General features: G+C 42.4%; 1 protein-coding gene across 3 annotated transcripts in view; it reads right to left on the bottom strand.

Moving 5' to 3' along the window:
- ANKRD6 (ankyrin repeat domain 6) overlaps window positions 1–25805 on the bottom strand; it is a 188035-nt gene that overhangs the window by 123031 nt on the left and 39199 nt on the right. Inside the window, exon 1 of one of the 3 annotated variants that reach the window (XM_045807063.2) lies at window positions 12066–12174. The exons of the other annotated variants lie outside the window; for them this stretch is intronic. The gene's annotated coding sequence lies outside the window, so the exon portion shown is untranslated. Of the gene's footprint in view, window positions 1–12065; window positions 12175–25805 lie in introns of those variants that run through there. 3 annotated transcript variants of the gene reach the window in all.

Below are 25805 nucleotides of genomic sequence, written 5' to 3'. Positions count from 1 at the left end.
TACTGTTTTTTTACCCTTTTCCAGCTCCACGAGGTAGGAATTGTTTTGTTCAAGGCTGTATCAGCCACATAGTAGGCACTTAATAAATACTTGTTGAATTTAATGAATGGATGAAGAATCTAAGGGATAGGGAGCTTGCCCGTGTGTGCACAGGTAGTAAGAAGCAGTGGTAGGGGCCAAACTCAGGTCTGACTCAGCCGCCTGCACTCTGCCCAGGGCACCTGAAACCCTCCTTCCACATCTCAGGGTTGACAGACATTCAGCATGCATAAGTTTTGAACTGATGTGAGTCTAACGGTTTGCTGTCCTCTTCTCTATCTAGTAGAGGTGCTCACCTTAGATGCATTGGGCCCAATCGACACTGCTTCCTAACTGGGCAGAGAAGCAGTGGGAGCCCACTTTCTGAGGATTCTCCTTGTCCTTCTTCCAATCCTTTCTTGAGAGCCCCAGCAGTCAAAAAGCATCAGATCCACCCACTAGTCTAATGCAAAAAGATGGGCACAGCCCAATGAGCTCTATACTTTTAACCCAATCACTAACCTCGGCAAGGTGGCTTCTACGAATTATACTTAGGCACGAATACTGGGTCCAGGCCAAGCATTCTGCAGCCTGTGGGCTGGAAGAGAGGGTGGATGGGCTCTGCAACACTTGGAGGAGGCTGGGGAGGGAGCAATGGGTGGGTTACAGCACAGGCTTATATAGAAATAGGAGCAGCAGCAGCAGCAGCAGCAAAGGGTGGCTGAGAGCTTGTTGGAAGCAGCTTACCTGCACCCCTGCCTTTGTTGAATGAAATATATCTTTGAGGAGGTGGACCATTAGAGATTGGCAGTCTTTCTTGTTATACTCTACGTTGAGAACTCTGTGTTTCTTTTAATTAAGCAAATTAATATAAATAACAGACTTAGAATAGTACCTGCCACGCTGTAAGTCCCCCATTTCTGTAGCTATTATCATAATGGGATTTAATCTCTGTATTTTCTCAACAACAGTCAAAAGCTCAAAAAGGGTCCTGTCAAGTAAGAAATATAGGATCGAGTCTGCATATACCTTAAAAGCTGACTTTAAAAAATATTTATTCATCAGCCCAGTCTTCTAAAAAATAAATAAGACTAGGCTGTAAGCCTGGTTAGACAGGGATCTAGACTTATTTCTTTTCCCACCTTTATTGAGATATTGAAATGGTTATTCTGCATGAGATAATTACAGTTAGGTTACTTTTATTATGGTTATGTTAATTATGGTAATGTTACTTAAAATAACATATGTATTATTATATGTTATTATGTATTATAAAATAACATATATGTATATGAAACCAAAAACCATTTTAAAAATAAACAGGCAGTATAAATCCCAGATCTGACTATCATAATGATCACCACTGTTACTACGAAGAAATGTGGCAGACCTCAGGAGAATTACAAACTTCTTTTTATTTTCCACAATTGTATTTATTTATTTGAGAGAGAGAGATCAGGAGTTGGGGCGGGGGTGCAGAGGCAGAGAGAGGGAAATAAGCAGACTCCCCCCTGAGCAGGGAGCCCTATGTGGGACTCAATCCCAGGACCCTGAGATCATGACCTGAGCCAAGGCAGACGCTTAACTGACTGAGCCACCCAGGTGCCCCAAGAACTACAAACTTCTAATAACCAATGAGAGAAGTGGAATAAAAAGAAGTTTTAGGGCAAGTGTAATTTAATGTCAACATTAAATTGTTGCAGGGGCTAGGGCACTGTGCTGTGTACGGTAGCTGCCAACCGGAAAGCAATGGAAGGGAGCGACTGAGAAACTGGACCAGTTAAAAGAAGAGAAGTTCTGTGGTAAGTGGTGGGATGGAAAACAATGTTATCGGCACCACTCAAGTCATTGCCTCACTTGTTTTTTGAAGATAACTTTCTTTCTTTTTTATTTTTAAGATTTTATTTATTTATTCGACAGAGATAGAGACAGCCAGCGAGAGAGGGAACACAAGCAGGGGGAGTGGGAGAGGAAGAAGCAGGCTCATAGCGGAGGAGCCTGATGTGGGGCTCGATCCCATAACGCCGGGATCACGCCCTGAGCCGAAGGCAGACGCTTAACCGCTGTGCCACCCAGGCGCCCCTGAAGATAACTTTCTTATATTAAAAAACTAGCACCCACAATGTCTTCTCTTTTTTTAATTATTATTTTTAAATTTAAATTCAATTAGCCCACATATAGTACATCATTAGCACAATGTCTTTTCAATGAGAAAGGCATGTAAAAGAAGCATCTTACAGCACTACCATATGAACCACAAAAGCCCATTCATTCCAGTGTGAGAAAGATTATTTTCCAGCGTCTCCAAATGGATATCACCCAGAATGCCCCTCCCCAATCACTGAGCACGTTTCTTTAATGCAAAGCTCCTGCAGGATACACAGTTGACAGGCATTTTGTTATGTTTTGTTTCCTTCCAGAAAGGTGCCTTGCTGGTTAGAGACAGAAACTAAATGCCCTGAATAAGCTGAGTGCTCTCCAGGCGGGGAGTCCTGTTGAGCTCTTCAAAGGAATGCGTTCCTAAGGAATGCTGAAGTAAGCCGAAGGAGTTCCAAGTAACCCAAGACTTGCCAAGAAGGCATTTGCCTTTTGAATGCGAATGTAGATCGAGCCCCATTGATTTGAGCTTAAGCTGCGGAGGGGAGACACAAGAGACTTTTTGCTGAAAGTATTTTTCTGTTTTTATAAGTGTCTTCTCCTTAAAGGGCAAAACACCGGAAATACTTAGAAACAAGGCCGGTGCTTCCAGAAGAGAAAACAATTGGGTCAGTCTAAGTCTTGATTTTTGTGGGTAGGGTTTATGTACCATGTAAAGGAAGTCAACCTCAGTAAGAAGCAGTCTGACGATGTGCTGTGCAAGTATGATGCAAAACAAAAAAGCTGCTCCTAAGAAATGGCCTCAACTGCAAGCCCCATCCTGATGCACATTCGCAGCAAAGTGTCTTTCAGACACAGTGACAGCTGTGCCTCTCTGTGCTGGAAAGAAGTATGACTCAGCTGGGTACAATCCTCTTCTGACTCTGCTAAGTGCATCCTTATTATCTTTATTGCTTCCTTAACCCACTGCCTTGGCCTGAAATAAATTCAGTTGGTCCTAATAAATCAAAATACGACAAGAACCAACACAAACTTAAACCGTGACCCATCATCCTGCTACACAACCTTTGACTATTATTAATGCCCAAAGCCACTAAAAGCATCATTGCTGTCATGAGAACAGTAATTAACTCTGGTACAGCCATTTACCAATTCCAAAGTGCTTTCCCATCCCACATCCCCTTTAATCTCCACTCAGGAGCTGAGAGATGGTTATTATGCTATTACCCCTATTATCTGTGAGAACTCTCAGAAATTCAGGGGCTTACTGAAGAAGACACACCAGGACCTTTTTGATTCCAGTTACCATCCACTTTTAATGCACTTTTTATTGGTAATTTTGTTTTTAATCCTATTATATTGTTAATAGTTAGACTGCCTGGTGAAAACTCTGCAGCTTGATGTATTTTTCTAACCATGGTATATCTCACTTTCACTTTTTGGCGTGGGAACTTCAGAGTAGCATTTCTATCCTGGATACTGCAGGGCAAGCAGCCTCTGGCCTCTTTCCCTGGAATCTCACCTCTGGGTAAGAAGAACAAAACAAGAGAGCAGCACCCGACTATCTCCAGGACGCCAGGCTAGAAGCTCTAGAGCTCAGCCCTGGGCTGCTCCTCCAGGGACCAAAAGCTGTCTAGGTGACTAGAGCCTCTGCTTCTTGCCTCTGCCCCCTTCAAGGCCAGCAGCGGAGCAAGACTAAGCCACTGGGGGCAGAAAAGGTGACCCACAACCTCTCTCACTGTCATAGTCATCAATATCACCCAAGCCCGACCTCATAAAACGGGGAGGTGATGGAATATCTGGAGACGGTGAACAAAAACGCTAAGCCCAGATGCCTCAGAGACTTTTTGGTTTTGTAGAGGCTTAAGGGATTTCGATGCGCACTTCATGCTTTTCCTCCTTACTCCCTAGTTTGCAGTGCCTCTGCCTTCCACTTGGAACACAACCCAGAAGCTGCAGGTTTGAGGGATCAAGGAGGGTGCCGAATCAGAGGTGGAAGGGAAGCCAGGCTAAACTGAGGAGAGGCATGGGAAAGGGACTTCGGGGATTCTCTCTAGATTGTCCAAACTAGGGCAGCAGGGTCTCCAGAACCCTGGGTGCCTTGCTCCCTGTCTAGGACCAAATCAGGGAAGTAGACTACGTCAGTGTTTCTTATTGTGCACTACTGGCATTTTGCACAGCAACATTTGTGCTGTGGGACTGCCCCACACAATACGGGCTGTCAGCTCCCCTAGCCTCTAGCTGCTAAATAACAGTAGCACCTTGCAGACAGTGACCTCCGCCCCCTGGTTGACAACCACTGCACTAGATAATTTCTAGGATTTCCCATGCTTAAAATTTCCCAAGTCCATAATTAGGTCAGAACCACTTCAGGTGTGAAACTGCTCTGAGGTGGGAAAAAGCTACAAACACAGAATTATCGACACAGAAGAATGCATTCAGCCACAAACAATAACAAAAAATAGACTAAGCGGGCTTCACTAGATAGGGCTTACTTCTCTCCCATATGAAGAAGCCCTGAGGAAGGCAGGGTACAGTGAGCAACTGTTCAATAACACCCCTGGGACCCCAGACTCCCTTTTATTTCTGTGCTTTGCCATCCTTCGTGTGATGGCTTTTATCCTCATGTCAGCTCATGAGTTCAAAACGGCTGCTCTCCCTCCAGATGTCACATTCAGGTTCCAGGCAGGAAGAGAGCAAAAGAGCCAAAGGTTTTTTCCACCTTGGATATGTCTTTTTATTCATGAAGGGAAGCCCTCCTCAGCGGACTTGAGCTTGACTGCACTGGCCGAACTGCATCACATGCCACCCTGACTAGGAGAGTTAGGACAACTGAACATTCAGATTTCCAGTGTCTGCCATAAGAGGATGGCTAGACGGAAGAAGGCAGCCAAGAACAGGCCTCAGGTGAGGCGAGAGAGCCCACCTCAGGTGTCCGCCACAGGCATCTTTATTCAACAGTGCTCACATTCCACAAAGAAGCTGGCTTATGTTTTGTATTCAATAATTCTGAAAACATTAACAAGTGGTCTGTAAAGCTAAGCAGGAGTTTATTTCTCTTTGCCCATTTTAAGTCAAATAAGAATCCATCTACTCTGCAGCCAATTGGGCTCCTAAATCAACAGAAACAATGACCACAGTATTCTCACCTAAATTACCATTTCTGGTATGAAGCAAATTTGAAATTATCTGCTTTTATCTCCCCTATAATAGGTTTCAAGAGAAGATGTCATATCATTCTTCATAATGCATTTCTCTTAAAATAAAACTTGATTTTTTAGCATAAAAGCAAAATACACACAAGGAAAAAAAACAGAAGGAAAATCTATTATCAACACAGAGTGATGTCTGAATTAGGTACTGTTATTTTATATTGCAGACCTAGTGGACAGACAAGACGTATGTATCACTGTAACCTAGATCGCCACATGTAGTACCCTGAACATAGCGGGAGTGTTACGTCTTAGTTATTTTAATGTGTAGCCCTCTCATCTTCCCCTTTAACCCAAGTACCCACATTTTCTAAAAAATATTTAGCTCCTTAGCTATAGAAAAACAGAAGAGAAATACAAATGCATACACAAAACTATTTACAAATTAAGTGATATTGCATCTGGGATTGGCTTCAAAATAATCCCAAAGTAAGGGAGTGGGGAGAGAAAAGCAGAGGGGGCACTAGATGAAACAAGACTGATCATGAGTTTGTAATTATTGAATCTGGGAGTGAGCTACATGTGGGTGATTTTGCTAGTCTCTCTAACTTTGAAATTTGCCACAATAGAAAGGTGTTTTTTTAATAGCTCTGGAATTAATACTGATACGTACCTCATGGATGAACCTGAAAGGCATGCGGAATGGGACACAAGAAACTGTAGACTGTGTGAGTCCATTTATATGAAATGTTTAGAAAAGGCATATTGACAGAGGCAGAAAGATGACCAACGGTTGCCTGGAGCTAGAGTGGGAGTGGGGACTGACTGCAAATGGGCACAAGCAAACTTTCCGGAGTGATGAAAATGTTCTAACACGGGTTGAGGTGATGGTTGCACAACTGTATAAATTTGCTAAAAAAAATCAGTGAGCTGCGGGCTTATAACGGATAAATTTTATGCTATGTAAATTATACCTCAATAAAGCTATTTTAAAAATAGTTCTGGGGAGGGGCGCCAAGGTAGCTCAATTGGTGAAGTGGCCAACTCTTGATTTTGGCTCAGATCAAGATCTCAGGGTCGTGAGATCGGCCCAGGAGGGGTTCCACACTGAGGGTGGAGCCTGCTTAAGATTCTCTTTCTCCCTCTGCTTCTGCCCCTCCTCTCATCTGAATACACACACCCTCACAGAGAGAGAGAGAGAGAGAGAGAGATGCACCTTGCTCCTTGTTAGTACTATACTTGGGAAAACAAGACTTGCAGGAGTGTTAAAAATAAAAAAAATAAAAAAAGATTTTGACAAAAGGACACTTTCCAAGGATTTCAAAGGTTCTGAACCAGCATCACAGAAAAGCAGTGTGTAGTCATATATACCATTTCCTGTCATGTTTCTACGCATCTGAAAATGGGAAATAGAAAAAAGAAAAACAGCAAATAGGTCTGTGGTTGATCCCACTGAAACAGTCCAAGTGCTTCCTGCAGTGCGAGAACTCAGCAAAGGCGAGATAATCCATACCTTTGTTTCCAGAAGTTACAAAGTAAAAGACAGAGAAAAAGTATGCCAAATAAATAAACAAAAAATAAATAAATGTAGTTTAAAGTTTCTAATTCAACTTTCTTTTTTTTTTTTCTTTTTTTTTAAGATTTTTAAGTAATCTCTACCCCCAGCATGGGGCTCAAACTTACAACCCTGAGATCAAGAGTCGCATGCTTCACTGACAGCCAGCCAGGCACCCCTAATTCAATTTTAAATATCCTAAATCATCAGGTTGCGCTAAGCAACAAAGTAATTATTTTTCTAATTTTATTTTTTAAACTTTAGGGAGAATCTACTCCATTCAAAAGCACCTCAGATTAAATCTACCTTGTAAGGAAAATTAATTTGAAACTTCAAATATAATCAATAATATTGTAATAAATTTGATGGTGACAAATGGTAACTAGACTTACCATGGGGATCATTTTGTAATATATAAAAATATCAATCACTATGACGCACACCTGAAACTAACAGAGTCGTGCACACCAATTATACTTCAATCAAAAAAAAGAAAGAAAGAAAGAAAGAAAGAAAGAAAGAAAGAAAGAAAGAAAGAAAGAAAGAAAATGTGCAAAATGAAAACAAGAAACCTAATTTTCTTTTGTAAAAGGAAGCGTCTCTGACAAGTTAGAATTTATACCAAAACAGAATAAAGGAAGCTACAAAGCCATCCAGAGCAGGAGGCATTATGTTTGGGGAAGAAGTTTTGTCTGCTGCAAAGAGGTAAAACAACCCTAATTTTTCATCAATATTGTCTATCAAACAATAACCAGTAGAGTTTACACTTAGATGTTGTAACAAACCTCTTATTATAAACTCTGAAGTTTCCCGAATTCTGACACTATTTTAATAAAAGTTTGTTCATTGTCACTTGAAAGACAGACAGTAGGAATTTTATTTTATTTTATTTATTTTATTTTATTTTATTTTATTTTATTTTATTTTATTTTATTTTATTTTATTTGACAGAGAGAGAGTGAGTGAGCATAAGCAAGGGCAGAAGCAGAGGGGCAGGGAGAAGCAGGCTCCCCGCTGAGCAGGGAGCCCGATGTGCAGCTCGATCCCAGGACCCTGGGATCATGACCTGAGCCAAAGGCGGACACTTAACAGACTGAGCCACCTAGGCACCCCAGACAGTAGGATTTAAATTTTAAACTTCCCCAGGGAAGTGGGAAGGAGACAGATTTCCTGGGGTGGGGTGGCACCATGCTTCATACTTCCTACATTTCTGAGTTTACACGTGGACTTCAGTTAACGTCCTGCAGGTCTGTCATAAACAGGATCATGGCTGGTGATTTATTCTGCCCTCTGACAGCCCTTCATCACTCCAACAGAATCTCACCTTCTATGTACCAGATGCCCCACACCCCTTCATACACGGAATTCTGTTCTGCTATCCATTCAAATACCGTCTTTCCAAATGAAACTCCTAAGTACTTCAAAAAAAAAAAAAAAAAAAAAAAAAGCAACATGCTTCTTCCTAAGACCCGGAGAAGTACAATTCCAAACTTTCCATTCTTCCACAGGCTTACTAGTAAGATGGCCTAAGGACCTGAAGGTGGCCATCAGTTGGCTCCAGCGTTCTCTCCCTTCTGTACCCGACCTGCACCCGAGCACACACGGGTCTAGAGCCAGAGCCCAGGGTCCAGTCCCCACCCACAGTCACCACATGGGAGGGCCTGGGCAAGTTAGGTTTGACCTCAGTTTCCTCACTTTAAAAAATGGAGTTAGTATCGATAACTCATAGGTGTAAATGAGACAGGGAACAAGTGTCCTAGACAGCATGCAGCATAGGCCTGCTGTTCAATAAATGTGAGTTAGTGCAATAGAATTTGAGTCCTGAATTGCACTGAGCTCGATCAAAGAGTTCCAGTTTGACAAGTAAGAAGCACTACTGTCTCGTCTTGGAGTAGAAAAATGAGCTTATACAAGACTCCCAGAAAACACTATGAAAGCAGGGCCTCGCATTCCCCAAAGCACCTGTGGGAGCTACTTACAGAATAGTCCAGTGGATTTCATTTATTCACTACCTGTCAGAGTCGAGGCCTGACACAGGCCAGCATCTACCTGCTCACAGGTGAGTCCAGCAACACGCCTGAGGAATGAGGTCACCTTGGGGTTCTGAAGGCCGACCCCTCCTCCCCTGCTATGGAAGCTGGTCCCCCATACCCTCCTCCCACAGATGCCTAGTCTTAAAGTTGGACCAGCTCTGCACCCACTCCTAAAGTCACAGAGTTCATGCTAATCAGGTCCTTAGAATGGCCACGGGGCTTATCAGTCACCAAATGTTCCCAGTCTAGGCCCAAAACCAACAATCCATTTCCTCTTCCCACATTATGATTTATCTAACATTCTCTCTGATGTTGCAATGAGTTTCCTAACATCAGCCCTCATGGGTGTTTTATTTTTCCTGTAGTTTGAAAGCAAACAATAACATCCAGACAGGCAGGTGCTCCTTTATAACTGAAGGGCTGGGGAGCAGACTGCCCTGTAAGCTGACCCTCAATGAAGCCCGCATGTCCACACTGGGAGGGCAGGTCTGCAGAGGCTGGAGGAAGGGACTGCAGGAGACCAGAGAATCCTGCGTGGAGCCACTTCTCCAATTAGGCAGCAGCTGCACGAGGCTGCAGAAATTTCCCCACCAGCACAAGCTCGGTTGCCGATAACATGGGTTTTCTCTTTTCTGAGTCTGGAAAATACTGTTTAAAGGATTGTGACAAAGACTCTCTCCTCGACCCAACTTACCTTGGCCCCCATCCTTGCCAGGTCTGCATAGTCCAGATTTATCAAAAATCCTGCTAAGTCGGTGTAGATAGAATCCTCCCACCCTTAATTTTGGATTGCCTTCATTATCTAATCAAATTCCTCATCCCACACCATCCTTTACGTAATACCGGATCACCGTGGCCTGCCTTCAGCAAGAATCCCGTTAGCTTGGTAAGAAGTCCCCCTACCTAGATGTCTCCTCTTAGTAGCTTTCCATCCATCCTCCATCCTGCTCCTATCCTATGAATCCCCAGTTATTCTTGCTATATTCGGGGTTGAGCCTGATCTCTCCCCACACTGCAACAGTCTTGACAACTATCACAATTCTGACACCTATGCTGAACGAAGTCTTCTCTACCATTTTAACATGTGTCAGAATAACTTTTTCTTTAACAGTGGTTAGTGGGTTAAATGGTGGTCCCCCAAAAGTTACATTACATCCTAATGTCCAGAACTTGTGAGTATTAACTTACACAGCATAAGAGTGAATATTGCCTTATTGGGCCCTAAATGCAATCACACGTATCCTTGTAAGAGAAAAGCAGAGAGAGTGTGGGGACACAAACACACAGAGACGCACAGAAGAGGAAACGGTGATGTGAGACAGAAGTAAAGACTGGAGTGATGTGGCCTCAGGCCAAGGAATACCTGGGGCCAACAGCAGCTGGAAGAGTGAAGGAAGAGAATCTCCCCTAGAACCCCTGCGGGGAGCTTGCCCGGCCAACAGCTTGACGTTGGACTTCCGTATTCCAGAACTGTGAGATATAAATTCCTGTTGTTGCGTAAGCCACCCCATCGGTGGTATTTTCTTAGAGCAGCTTGAATGGACTGAGACATACTTCTGTTCTTGTATCAGTTTCCTGGGGCTGCTGTAACAAATGGACACCAACTGGGTGGCATGAAGCAACAGAACTTTACTCTCTCACAGTTCTGGGGGCTGGCAAATCCAGGATCAAGGTGCGGGCTGAGTCTGTGCCAGGTGAGAGTCAGCACCTTTCCACTGTGTCCTTACATGGTGGAAGGAAGAAGGGAGCTCTCTGGGGCCACTTTCATAAGGGCACTCATCCCCTTCATGAGGGTTCCACCCTCATGAGCCAATAACCTTCCAAATGCCTGACCTCCAAGGACCCCATCACGTTGGGGATTGGTTTCAACAAAGAATTTTGGGGGGACATTCAGACCACAGCAAAGTGAAAAGTAGGTTTGCGGCCAGCTCAGTATTAAGGAGCAATATATTCAAACCTGCCATTTGAAATGTTTATAATAAGATTGAATTATCTCTGTAATAAAAACTAACAATTAAAAACCATAAAACATGAGTATATGTGAAATTGGGGGCATGGAGGGGAACAAAGATATAAGAAGATATCATGCAGGTCACAAAGACAGCTGAGGAGACACAAGACCTTTAGCTGCTATTTCTCAACCCAAAGAAATAAAATTTAATTTGATCCTAAAATGTACTCACTACTAAATTCTATCCCATTAAAGAAAATAATAAGGTATCAAATGGTCCAGTTCTTCTCCAAGAAAGAGCATAATGTGGGGCGAGTCTGTTCTAGAATCTGAACTCCTGAATCTCTGAAAGAATAGGCTAGTTTTGTGTTGAGGAACGTGATTTTCTTCATCGGGTTTAAAGATGTTCACTACACGTCACAGGAATGATTATACATTAATTGATAATTTCTAGGAAATAAAATGCCATGAAAACAGAGGCACCTAGGTGGCTCAGTGGGTTAAACGTCTGACTCTTGGTTTTGGCTCAGGTCATGATCTCAGGATTGTGGGATTGGGGCTAGTGCCCCGCTCTGCGCTGGGTGTGGAGCCTGCTTGGGATTCTCTCTCTCTCCCCCTCTCCCTCCCCCTGGAGTGTGCGCACGTTTGTGTGTGTGTGTGTGTGTGTGTGTGTGTGCGCGCGTGCACGCGCGCGTGTGTGCTCAATCTCTCTCTCAAAAAAATATATAAATCTTTAAAAAAGAAAATAGGGACACCTGGCTGGCTCAGTAGGTACAGCATGAGACGCTTGAACTCAGGGTCGTGAGTTCGAACCCCATGTCCGGTGTACGGCTTACGGAAAAATAAATAAATAAATTAACAAACAAATAAATAAATTTTTTAATGCCATTAAAATATATCTTTTTAGGAAAATGCAGTGACAACTGCAAGTTCACGAACAAGATGTGGCAAGGGACTAAAGCGATCCTCTGGGGGTGTGTATGGCTCTCTCCAGGGGGCAATAATCAGGAAAACTTTACACTCTCCATCTATCCACACAAGAGCGTAGCCATCTCATCCTCTATTTTTTGCCTCGTCACCCAGTGTTAACAGCCATTACCTAAGAGGCAGTACTATGAACTATCACATGATAGTTTATCACCTTTAAAAACAAGTTGTTACTCAAACCACCACAAAGGCAAGGAGTCAGTTACAAACTTTCCAGCCCTACGCCCTGTTACTCCCTCTCACAAAATCTGTGCTCCAGCGAGACAGCTTACTCGTCTCTTTCCAAACAGGGCTTTGCCTCCTCCTCGGTACTCTCCAGAAACAGCCGTCCCTTCAGTAGGTCCTGCCTATGGAAATCCAGGCTCTCTTCTTTCTCTCCAAAAAAAAAAAAAAAAAAGTGTTTGCATATAGTATTACATATACTATTACTATATAGCATGTACTATTATTACAGTATATGTGTTTTGCATATTTCAGTGAATTTATGGACTTTCCTGAAGCACAGCTGTGAATACTATAAGGATCCTACACTCCATGTTAAAATCCTGCCATAATAGTTATATTTCGCCCAGACCACTCTTCATTTTTTTTTTTTTTTAAGATTCATTTATTTATGTGACAGAGAGATCGGGAGAGCACAAGCAGGGGGAGCCGTAAAAGAGAGGGAGAAGCAAGCTCCCCGCTGTGTAGGGAGCCTGACATGGGGCTGGATCGCAGGGTCTTGGGATCATGACCTGAGCCGAAGGGAGACACTTAACCATCTGAACCACCCAGGCACTCCTCCCAGACTATATTAAATAGTCTATATTAAAATTATTTTCAGAAAAATTTGTGCCCCTGTGGCAGTCCCTAAGCTAGAGGACCCCCCCAAAAAAAGTTTCCCTGGGCTGCCAAAACAAATTCCCATGAACCTGGTGGCTTAACACAACAGAAGTTTATTTTCTCACGGTTGTGGAAGCCACAAGTCCAGAATCAAGGTGTGGGCCGGCCTGCACTCCCTCCAGAAGCTCTTGTGGAGAACCGCTCCTTGTCTCTGCCAGCTTCTGGTGGCTGCAGCATTGGCATTCCTCGACTTGTGGCCGCATCACCCCAATCTCTGCCACCATGGTCACATGGCCTCCTCTTCCATCTGGGTCAGATCTCCTCATGCCTCACGCTTACCAGCACGCTTGCCATTGGATTTAGGGCTCGCCCAGAAAATCCAGGGTGATCTCATCTCAGAATCTTTCACTTCATCACATCTGTATAAACCATTTTTCCAAATAAGGGAACATTCCTAGGTTCCAGGGATTAGGGCATGGATTAAATTTTCAACCCACTACACAAGGTAAACTGAGCTATCACCTCTCCCTGGAAGCCCTCCCTGGTCTTACTTTCTGACCCCAGCGGATGGTTTTCTGTCCTCTCAAAGACACACCCCGCAGCTTTTCAGCGGTGCGGGGTCCAGGGGAATCAGCCAGCGCACGGCTTCTCCGGAGTGGAACCTCACCAGGATAAGGAGGAGGTAACCGCATACTTCACCACGCGACCACCACACTATCACAATAACCTCTGTGCCTGGCTTCCCCATGGTCACCTGAGCATCTCCAGGCAGGGCCCACGGCTTACTCACCTTTGTATCCCTGCCCCTCACTACAGTACCTATAAACAATAGGTGCCTAATTGACACTGATATTTGTCAGATAAAAAATTACTCTATCTCTACCACATGAAATATATTGTGCCCATGGCTACCCATCAGGAGATGTGGCATATTTGTGACACACGACGATTGATTGGGAAGGTAAATATTTATGGGGTTCTCAGCCATTCCACCACCAACAGTCTCTGTCAGCAACACCCATGAAGCTGATTTAATGACCCAGGAATGGGTAGATAACAGCAGCTTGAAAAAACACTGACCCAGAGCATCACGCAGGTCTTTTCTGGCTCTAAATTCTAGGATAACCAACAACTGGAAAAACAAACTGGTGTGCAATTGAACTGTAGTGATCTGAGCAATCAGAAAGCTAAGATTAAGGGAAAATGCCCAAGTAACCGCTGTGAACCGTGGGTAGCGTACTTCTGTCATGTCGTCTACAGGGAATAAATGTGTTAACAAAACACAAGCCACTGGACGATACCGGCCACAAAATCCCTGAGTAGCAAGTGGCTGTAAGAGTTATGGCCACGTCTGCTGGGCATCAGTAGCCTCAACCCTAAGCCCCACTCAAGTCCACCCCAAGCTACCTGGCCTTCTCAACATTCTCATAGAAACATTTAAAGAGCTCCACAACTTCAAATAACTTTCAAATGACCATTAGACACAAACACCTCCACGGGTGCCTGCAGCCTTCTCTGTTCCTGTGGACAGACCTCTAAGATCCCCGTACCCCTCCTCCACTCCCACCCCTGGCTCTCAGAGCTTTTCAAATCCCCACTAAATGTTATCTGATACAATCTTAAGGTATTCTCTTTCCTAAGGACATTTTTATATTGATCTGGAATTCTGAGAGACCAAAAAGCTTATAAGAATTTAAAAGAATGAACATTTAATCATAAAATTTTAGGCACCTAGGGATCTGTAAGCATTTTAAGGAAAATCTTCTCTGGACCCCTTCCGAATACACCGACTGGGGAGCCACCTCTCTACCTACTTGAAAGTGAGCCAGCCCTGGCTACAGATATATCAATCCATGGGCAGCTGGCATCCTTAATAATGAACAACTTCCTTCTGTTCTGTCAAGAGCAGAGACAAAGACATAATTCAGGGACACTCAAATTGAATTATTGTCTTTGTTCAAACCTTCCCTCTCAGGCAGAGTTGTCAGCTGCAGCAGCCAGTCCAGGGAAGGACGAAAGTTGTCAAATGCAAAGCTGTTTAAGTGCCCAGACAGCCAACACAAGGGCTCGGCCTTCACCTCCTGCCAGGCCCCATGGCACTGAGACCCTTCCCGAGGTGATGCCCCAGGCATGGAAAGCCTGCCCTGGACCCAGCACTGAGAGGAAGGCAACATGCTCCTACTATGAAAGGGCTGTGAGAACCCACCAAAGTTACCAGTCAGCTCACACTCAACAACAAGCCATCTCTGGAACACAATTTCCAAAGTCCGTGTCATGGCCCATTTGTGGGTCATGAAAATAAGTGAGTGGGTCACAAGCAACATGTTAAAAGAATGAAATAGAACAGAAAATACCAAAATTTCCATATATTTTGGGAAACAACTTTTTCTCTTGTGTGTGTATATATATTTGTATATTTACATACTAGGTTACTATTTAAAATGCATTTCTTGGGGCACCTGGGTGGCTCAGTCATTAAGCGTCTGCCTTCAGCTCAGGGTGTGATACCGGCATTCCAGGATCGAGCCCCACATCAGGCTCCTCCACTGGGAGCCTGCTTCTTCCTTTCCCACTCCCCCTGCCTGTGTTCCTTCTCTCGCTGGCTGTCTCTCTCTGTCAAATAAAAAAATAAAATCTTTAAATAAATAAATAAATAAATAAATAAATAAATAATAAAATTCATTTCTCATAGTAGGTCACAATCCAAAGTTTGAAGGCCACCATTCTTGAACAAAAATGAATCAACTATTCAATTCAAAAAATAATAAAAATATAACCAGTATTTCTTTTTAGAATGCCAATCATTGTCAAGAGTACATTGGCCAGTGTCTGCAAACTGAGGCAGCACTTCCCACGCATAGTTCTGGGGTCCTAAGATGCATTCTCAGAAATCTGAGAATTCTCGATGAGAATTTTTACATTTTGCATTCTTAATGAGAATCTAAACCGAACATATTTGGTCATCTGGATGTCTCCCTCATAGTTATGTTAGGTCATGTGGTTTAAATGCTCATGTTTGCATTTGTATTTATAATCAAAGGCGAGTGGGTGGATTACTGAGAACAAAACAGAAGCAGGTTTCATCTGGCAACACGGCACTAAATACACAGGAAGCCAGGTTAGGCCACGGCATGCTGTACAGGGGGGTCTCGTCATCCAAACAGAGATGATGGGTGAGAGAACTAGGTCATCACCCAGCAATTGGTAGCACAGGCATGCTGACAAGAAACCTGGGCCACAGCACTCACTACAAAGTCACGTAGCACAGGGTACACTGTGGACCCCATCTCTGCGTATACCAACATGCACCAACTTCTTCACGGTAAAAGTAAAAACTGTACAATGAAGTCAGTAATTTTACATACCACAGAATGAAGGGATTGAAGTCTGTTATAAATTATATAGTTAATTTCATGTTCCTGAAAGAAGGTTTGTTTTTTTTTTCTTCCAGTATATCTAGAAATTAAATTGGGTTGGGGGAAGGGGCACCTGGGTGGCTCAGTCTGTCAATCGTCTGCTTTTGGCTCGGAACGTGATCCCAGGGTCCTGGGATGAGTCCTGCATTGGGCTCCCTGCTCAGCGGGGATCCTGCTTCTCCCTCTCACTCTGCCTGCTGCTCCCCCCGCTTTGTGCTCGCTCGTGCTCTCTCTGTCAATATAAATAAATAAAATCTTTATAAATAAATAAATAAATAAATAAATAAATAAATAAATAGGGTTGGGGGAAGACAGCATAAAGACCATACTTAATGGGTTACACACTCACATCCTCTCACACAAACAATTCTTGATCAGTGAAGAAGTTGTCGCACAGAAAATACCAAGTGGCAGGTGATCTACCTTGTTTTTTAATTTGACTACGGAATGTTTTATTGACTTGGTCTTGTGGCTAACTCATTTCCGTAATTATGCTTGCCCCAGAGCAACATTAAATTAGTTTATATTCCCAATTATTGGAAGGGGTGGGGAGTTCCAGAGCACAAAGAATATTAGAAGGAAACCAGGCTGAATTTTTTTTTAATTCAGCTAAGAAAAGTTGGTAGGCGTGAACACTGAGACAATTTTCCTGGAAGGCAATTCAGCAATATGTATCCAAAGACCCAAATTGTTTGCTCTTTGGCCTAGAAATTCCACTTTTAGGAACTGATATGAAAGTAATAACTCTGGATGTCAAAACAGATTTAGATGCAAGAATGTCTAATACCAGGGGACTGGTTAGCAGAGATGGTATAGTCATATAATGGTGCTGACGGTATGTCACAGATACCGAGTGCTTACTTCATGCAAGATTCTATTCAATGCACTCAATGTCTAGTATCCTGTTTAATTCTCAAAACATTCCAATGTAGTGGGTATTATTATTCTCCCCATTTTATAGAAGCGTAAACCAAGGCACAAAGAAGAGAAATGCCCAGCTAATAAGAGGCAGAGCTGAAGCCAGAGTCTGACGCTGAAGTCTGTGCTCTTTGACCATTCTCTCAGTGGATCACCAGAGTCATGTAAAACTATGTAATATCCATGTTACAGAAACATGTCCATTCGATAGTGTGACATGAACAAAGCAGGTTATAAATCATCATATCCTGGAACCTCATTTTTGTAAAATTTTTAATACTGGCAGGATACATATACTGGATACTATATATATATATATATATATATATATATATATATATATATATATGTGTGTATATATATATACATATATATATAAAATTACTATATCATGCAGGATACTCTTATATAGTATATAGAGAGAGTATACAATATATATTCAAATATATATATTTGAATTTTTTAGTTAAATAAATTATTTGTGTAACTATAAGCAACATATCAATTAAATAATATGTTCCAGGTAATCTTACAGTTTAGTTATGGAGAGAAGAATATATACACAACATCATAGCAAATTTGTCGTGAAGATTTATACCTCATCTCTCTACTGCTTTTTACAAAATAAGACAATCCTAAGAGAAGCTTTTATGTGGGACTTTGAATTAATAGCACTTCACTGTCAAATAAAAAGTAATTTAATCACACCAAACAATCTAAGAATTCAGACTCCCCAGGAATCTTTATTCCAGCCCAAATCCCCTTCTGCCTCATCAAGGCCTCTGGTCTGGCCTCTGACAACTGGCAGGCAGATTTTCAGGACAGCACCTGCCTCCACAATGACCCTTTCTCAACAGACAGACAGCACCCAGCAGCAGGGCAGTGCGGTGAGACAGCTGCTTTCCTCTAAGCGGACAAGTCCAGAGACTAGAAGCCAGGCCTGTGGCCACAATAAACCCACTTCATCCCTCTGAGGAAAGAAGGACATGAAGGAAAATCCAAAGCCAACCAAAAAACCCAAGCCTGGCTCCGCACCTGCTTTTGAACAGTATCTGTTTCTCTGTGCTTAGAGCAGGGAATTGACCCAGCCACACAGCTCTGAATCCCAGCGGCCATGCCATGAGGGTCCTGCCCCAGCATCACTGGGTCTGACTTCACTTCCAACCACACAGCATCTAATGCTAAAGGTGTGATATAGACACCAAGTGTAATGGTTCAGTATCACTTCAGATGTTTCAATGCTCTGCTTATGAACTTGAGAGAAATAAAGCTGAAAGAATCTTAGAGATCATCCAGTCCAGTGTTTCCCAGTTGGGGTGCCATTGGCACGCGGAGTGGGCCCATTCATCACGGGGCTGGGTGGCATTTCAACATTTCTAATTTCTGGGGTTCTCAACCATTAGTGCCCCATACACTATGACAATTAAAAATGTTCCCCCTCAACATTTCCAAGCGCCCCTTGAGGGACATTGCCACCCCTGGTTGAGAGCCACTGATTTAGTGCATCACTGAGGTCAGAGAAGTTAGTCATTTGCTCAAGGCCACTTAGCTAGTCACAGATCCCATATCTCACAGCACTGAGTTTTGTGTTCTTTCAGGGTACCGAATTCCCCCATGCTCACTGGAGCATGGGACGCTTAAAAATAGACTTCATACTTAATGCTAGGATTTACGGATCTGAGACTGATGGAATGAGGTTTATTTTTCAATTTCATTATAATATAAAAGCATAATTCTATTACTAAAATTACTTTAAAAGAGCAAAAAAGCATCTGAATAAACAACCACCAGTCAAGGCTTCAGGACGCACCGTGTACCGAATGAAGTCACACGACGAAGAAGAGTATCTATGAGTCAGACAGGGGGGCGGGGTAGAGGGGTGGAGCGGTGAATCTGGAAATATTTGCATTTTATTAAGAAAATATTTTCTTAAAAGCACCATCTCTGCAAACAGTCATAGAATCCTATGTGAGATATTTTACCAAAGTAAACCCTTTACTTCAAGTTTTTTTAAAGATTTATTTCTTTGAGGGGGGAGGGGCAAAGGAGGAGGAAGAGAGAAAAATCTTCAGCAGCAGATGCCGCCTCCCCTCCCAGGAACACAGAGCGGCCCCAGGGCTTGATCTCCCGACCCTGAGATCAAGACCTGAGCCGAAATCAAGAGTCAGAAGCTTAACCCACTGAGCCTTCCAGGCACCCCTCTTCCAAGATTTTTAAAAATCAAGATTCTCCTCTAACTCAATCTAGCACTCAATTCTGAATGTAAAATCTACGCGTATTTTTTAAATAATTTATTGCTAGTTCTTAAGGGGCTTGTAACAAAATCAGTCCAAAGTATAACATATACCTTCCACCATGTGATAAGAGCACCATAAATTTTATAATTCACATTGCTACATTTAGGACACTAGCACTCCAAAAACTCTTCCACTAAAGTTTCCTAGGGGGAAAATCAGCATATCCCCATTTTTTAGCAGTGGTTTATTCATGTGATTCTTCTAATGGTGTGTAATTTTTCCTTTGTTTCTCTAACTCATAAAGTACATAGCAATATTTCCCTTACGAATTACACAAATTACCATCCCTTCAAGGAAAGGGAGAGAGGAGGAAAAGTAAAGAAGTTTAGAGACAGAGAGGGGAGAGAGAGGGAGAGAGCTGGACTCCAGAAAACACAGTAAGAAAAATAAAATTATCCTATAGAAATTTCAGGTAAAATTCAAAAAGTTCTTATATAGGTACATACATATGGGCAAATGCGATTGTTTCTTTTTAGTATTCTTTTTCATTTCAAAAACCTTTATAGGGCCAATGTCTGCATCCAGGACAGAGTGAGGTCCAACGAGACTACTCCCATTGCATGTATGGGGCTGGGAAAACTTTCCAGCCCGCAGTCACTGCCCCAAATGGAACAGTTCTACCACACAGCTGATCGGGGGACTTACCTCTGTAGCCAGGATGCCCAGGGGCCTCAAGGAGGCAAAGCCCGCAGCCCTTCCAGGCCAGGGCTGTGTGTGGTCGCAGGGCTGGCAGGAGGGTCTGCTGGGGATCCGCCCTGGGCCCCACGACCATTTACATGTCAATGGTCACACCAAAGTTCCTCCAACTGCGGTGGCCAGGGCCCCTTTGGGCAGCGAGGCCCTAAGTTTTGTCCTTGTCCCTTCTCCACAGAGCCTTGACTCTACCGGCTGCCAGCAGGCATTTGGCAAACTCATTATGAGGGATTTGTCACCCTCTTCAAGCCCTGAGCCTAGGTAAATACATCAGCAATCTGCAGGCAGGCTTTTCAAAGGATCCGAGGACACCACGCTGGGAGAGATGAACGCTTTAGATAAGATGACAGAATAGAACTCCAAAAGCAGTCTGGGTTGAAAAGAATGAGCCAAAAGGAAAAAAGATTTCAGAGAAATAGATGTTACATCTTTCATTTAAGCTCAGAAAGCAACTGCTCTGGGGTTTTAGTTTATTTACAAGTCAGTATGAGATAATGGTGTGATGGGGATGCCAAAAACAAACAAACTTAATTTTATTATCAGAAAGGCAGTATTATGAAATGGGAGGGATGAAGGAGAGTAGGTGGTCTGCATACTATTTATTCTACAGAGAAGATTGAATAAATAAGAGAGCAAAAATTCTAGGATGAGGAAGAAATGATTTGGAAAAGGAGGGGGCGGGGAATGGCCACCCTCCACACGCGAACGGTACAATGAGTACATTTATTCTGGGGGCTGCAGACAGCAGAACAAAGGATTGATGGTTGGATGGAGATAGCATCTGCATAAGCTCACGAGCGTTTTCTAACAATGAACATCTCTGGTCCCGCATCAATCAGCGGCAAGGGGAGTTGCCTGCAGGGCCCTGTTTGGGGTGAATTCTTGCCTGGAGGCCAACCAGGCTTCCATGGCTTCCCTGGCTTCTGATGTGAGAAGGTCACCTTGAGTACAGATTCTCAGGATTTTTAGAGCTGGAAACAAAATGACTATGAAATAAAAATACAGATTTAAAAAAAGGGGCACTCAGTCTGTGTAATGTAGAAAGACTGATTTACATTGGGATGGGCCACTCTGATAATGATCGAATACAGTCCAAGCATTAGTCATTTCTGAAATGACACAATGCAGATCCACGACCCATTTATTATGGTTTGAAAATGCCAAGGCTGGCTCCCTGGAACCCATTCCCTTAAATTCTTTCTCCTTTCTCTCTCCATTTCTCAAAAAGCTGCTAATATAATTTGGGTCACTTACGGCACTTACATTTAGAAAATATTTTACGGGCAATTGAATTTTATGAATATTTCATAGGGCAGAATCTCACTGCTGGTTTCAGACTTAAAAGCAGAGAAAAGGAGGGAGTTCCTAGGGAGTGCCTTCTGAATGTGTCTGCAAGGACCTGTGTGGGCCCCTGACTTTTTCCAACTTCGGAAGGGAATGGTCAAAGTCCTTCCTCCCCTGGGAAGCTGACCTTTCTGCCTATGTTGAGAAAGAATCATGAGAATTGCTTTGACCCACACTGCCCCCTGGTACTGTTCTGGCTGGGTACAAAGCTGACTCGAATATGACTTCTTCCAGCCTCCTCATATAGCAGAAGACACCAGCACCGCTATCACCACCAGCACCACCACCAGCACATTGTTATAACCAAATAACATTGTTGTAAAAGTTACCGACTTTCTTATTTTTCTAGAGTCAGCAGAGGATACGCGCAAGGTACGTACGTATATATAAAATTTTGGCAATTAAAAAAAACACTTTGGCAATTATTGACAAATTACCCTCCAAGTAGATTGTTCCCATTTATACTCCCACCAACATCATATGGGAGTACCCATTTTCTTACCTGTTTTATCTTTGAGAACTTGATGGGGGGTGTGGGATGGGCGGGGAATCTGATTCTTGGTCACTCTGTATTTCATTTTCTGTTAGTGAGGTTAAGCATCATTATATTTTTCAAATGCTAGGGAAAAAATTTAGAGAAACATATCCTGTATTGCAGACCATGGTTGCTTATCTTTGGGGGACAGAAATAGAGATACACTTTCACATTGTACACTTCTATGTTTAAAATAGGTATAACTTTGCTTTTTTCTGATTTCAGAAATTAAGTTTTTAAAAAGCAATTAGTGAGTGGGGCATTTTAAAAATTACATTGATTATGATTTCACATCAATTAATTTTGCGAGGCAGGCTACCACATTTAAAATACTAAACTGATTACAGAATAGTCTTCATTCCTTGATGTTTGTCATCTGGTACTCACACTTACTTTGTTTTGTTTTGTTTTTTGTTAGATTTTATTTTTAAGTAATATCTGTACCCAATGTGAGGCTTGAACTCACAACCCCAAGATCAAGAGTTGCATGTCCCACCTATTGAGCCAGACAGGTACCCCCGGTACTCACAATCACTTTCTTTTTCTTAAGATTTTAAGTAATCTCTACACCCAACATGGGTATCGAACTTACAACCCTGAGATCAAGAGTCACCCCTAAGGTCAGGAACACTGCAGGGATGTCCACTGTCACCACTGCTGTTCAACATAGTACTAGAAGTCCTAGCCTAGCAATCAGACAACAAAAAGAAATAAAAGGCATCCAAATCGGCAAAGAAGTCAAACTTTCACTCTTTGCAGATGACGTAATACTCTATGAGGAAAACTCAGAAGACTCCACCCCAAAATTGCTAGAACTCATACAGGAATTCAGTAAAGTAGCAGGATATAAAATCAATGCACAGAAATCAGTTGCATTTTCTATACACCAATGAGACAGAAGAAAGAGAATTAAGGAGTCAATCCCATTTACAATTGCATTCAAAACCATAAGATAAATCTAACCAAAGAGGCAAAGGATCTGTACTCAGAAAACTATAGAATACTCATGAAAGAAATTGAGGAAGACACAAAGAAGTGGAAAAACGTTCTATGCTCATGGATTGGAAGAACAAATATTGTTAAAATGGCTATGCTACCTAGAGCAATCTACACATTTAACACAAACCTTATCAAAATACCATCAACTTTTTTCACAGAACTTGAACAAATAACCCTAAAATTAGTATGGAACCGGAAAAGACCTCGAATAGCCAGAGGAATGTTGAAAAAGAAAACCAAACCTGGTAGCATCACAATTCCAGACTCCAAGCTCTATTACAAAGCTGTAATCATCAAGACAGTATGGTACTGGCACCAAAACAGACAGATCAATGGAACAGAATAGAGAATCCAGAAATGGATCCTCAACTCGATGGTCAACTAATCTTCAACAAAGCAGGAAAGAATATCTGATGGAAAAAAAGACAGTCTCTTCAACAAATAGTATTGGGAAAATTGGACAGCGACACATGGAAGAATGAAACTGGACCATACACAAAAATAGACTCACAGTGGATGAAAGACCTAAATGTGAGACAGGACTCCATCAAAATCCTTGAGGAGAACACAGGCAGCAACCTCTTTGACCTCAGCCACAGAAACTTCTTCCTAGACACGTTGCCAATGGCAAGGGAAGCAAGGGCAAAAACTAATTATTGGGACTTCATCAAGATAAAAAGCTTTGGCACAGCAAAGGAAACAGTCAACAAAACCAAAAGACAACTGACAGAATGGGAGAAGATATGTGCAAATGACGTATCAGATAAAGGGTTCATATCCAAAATCCATAAAGAACTTATCAAACTCAACACCCAAAGAACAAATAATCAATCAAGAAATGGGCCAAAAACATGAGCAGACATTTCTGCAAAGAAGACATCCAAGTGGCCAACAGACACATGAAAAAGTGCTCAACATCACTCGGCATCAGGGAAATACAAATCAAAACCACAATGAGATATCACCTCACACCAGTTAGAAAGGCTAAAATTAACAAGTCAAGAAATGACAGATGTTGGCGAGGATGAGGAGAAAGGGGAACCCTCCTACACTGTTGGTGGGAATGCAAGCTGGTGCAGCCACTCTGGAAAACAGTATGAAGGTTCCTCAAAAAGTTGAAAATAGAGTTACCCTATGACCCAGCAGTTGCACAAAGATACAAATGTAATGATCCCAAGGCGCACCTGCACCCCAATGTTTATAAGAGCAATGTCCACAATAGCCAAACTATGGAAAGAGCCCTGATGTTCATGACAGATGAATGGATAAAGAAGATGTGTGTATACAAACACACACACACACACTGGAATGTTATGTGGCCATCAGGAAAATGAAGTCTTGCCATTTGGAATGACATGGATGGAACTAGAGCGTATTATGCTAAGCGAAATACGTCAATCAGAGAAAGACAATTATTGTATGATCTCACAAGGCAGAGGATCATAGGGGAAGAAAGGAAAAAATGAAACAAGACGAAACCAGAGAGGGAGACAAACCATCAGAGACTCTTAATCATAGGAAACAAACTGAGGGTTGCTGGAGTGGAGGGAGGTGGGAGGGATGGGTGGCTGGGTGATGGACACTCGGGAGGGTATGTGTTATGGTGAGCACTGTGTATTGTGTAAGACTGATGAATCACAGACGTGTACCCCTGAAACAAATAATACATTATATGTTAATTTAAAAAAAAGAAATAGAAGACATCACATAAAATGAGAACTAAGAGCAAATATACATCAATTTGATAAAAAAAATAAAAATAAACAAAATGAAGGAAACAATGCGGTGCTTGCTAGCAAACTCTCCTCTCGCTGAGACAGAATGCCATCACTCCTGACTTGAGTCCGTTTTCCCAGCATGTCACCACGATCGTGGTTCTTTTTGTTATTCTATTACAGTAGATATGCTGCCAACATAAGTGGGATCTGGAGACTAGCAGAGTGGAGAGTACAAGAGTCATTGCAAAAGAAGCTCAGGAGAGAAATGAAACCACTACCTCGGAGGCTGATCTTCGATCGTTACATTCGAGATGGACAGTGAGTGAAGAGAGTATAAACAGAGGCCAATGCGCACATCTACTGGTTAGAAACCAGGGCACAAGTTGTGTAGGCAAGTCTGTGATGGGACAATGCCATTCCAGCAGGTTATTTCAGATGAAGAAAGGAACCTAAGGAAGAGGCGTTCTTTCAACCCAAGTGATACAAATGGCACTTTGATTCCTAGGAAGGGTTTAGCCTTCAAAAAAGGGAAACACTGAATTCTATTTTCCCAGACCCCAAATTATATAAGACTATAATAAATCAAACTGATTTAATAGATTTCACTTGATTAATAATGGGAATGTAAATCAGCATTTCTGAAAACCAATTTGACCTTTTTGATAATGTAATTCTATTTCTAGGACTCTATGGCTAAGGACATAATTCTAATTATCGAAAAAGCTTCACACACAAAAAAGATATACACTACATGATTATTTATAACAGCAAAACACTGGAAACAGAACATCAGGGAAACTTCTATCCAGTAAAAAAGTAGAATTCAATAAACCAGGAAACCTCCATCTGGTAGAATATTACATTGCCTTAAAAATGATGTCTTAAGGTTCACATCCTTATCTTAGTAGTGCATTACTGGGAATCTACCTGAAAGAAATAATCCAAACACACAGGAAACTGAGAACACGCTAATGTTCAACAATAGAATGAACAGGCTCCTCTTGGTTCTTCAAAACTCAGCTCACGTGGTCCTTCTCGAGGGGAAGTTGGCCCTCACCATGGCCCAGCTCTGGGCTCCTAAGATGCTCTATGCACTGCCCATCCTAGCCCGATCCCAGGGTTCTATACCTTATTGCCAACCTCACCACCGTAGAGACAGCGAACGTGACTTCACCGACTTAGTATTCCCACCATCTGGCACAGTGCCTGGCACAAAGTACTTATCCAAAGGTCTATATCCTGTAAGATGATAAAATCAGTGTATTGCTTT

The sequence above is a fragment of the Ursus americanus genome, chromosome 11 (genome assembly GCF_024610735.1).
Source record: "Ursus americanus isolate L20-20 chromosome 11, mUrsAme1.1.p, whole genome shotgun sequence".
Classification (NCBI taxonomy): Eukaryota; Metazoa; Chordata; class Mammalia; order Carnivora; family Ursidae; genus Ursus; species Ursus americanus.
The sequence above is the reverse complement of the archived record's forward strand: the minus strand, read 5'-3'. Positions and strand labels throughout refer to the sequence as shown.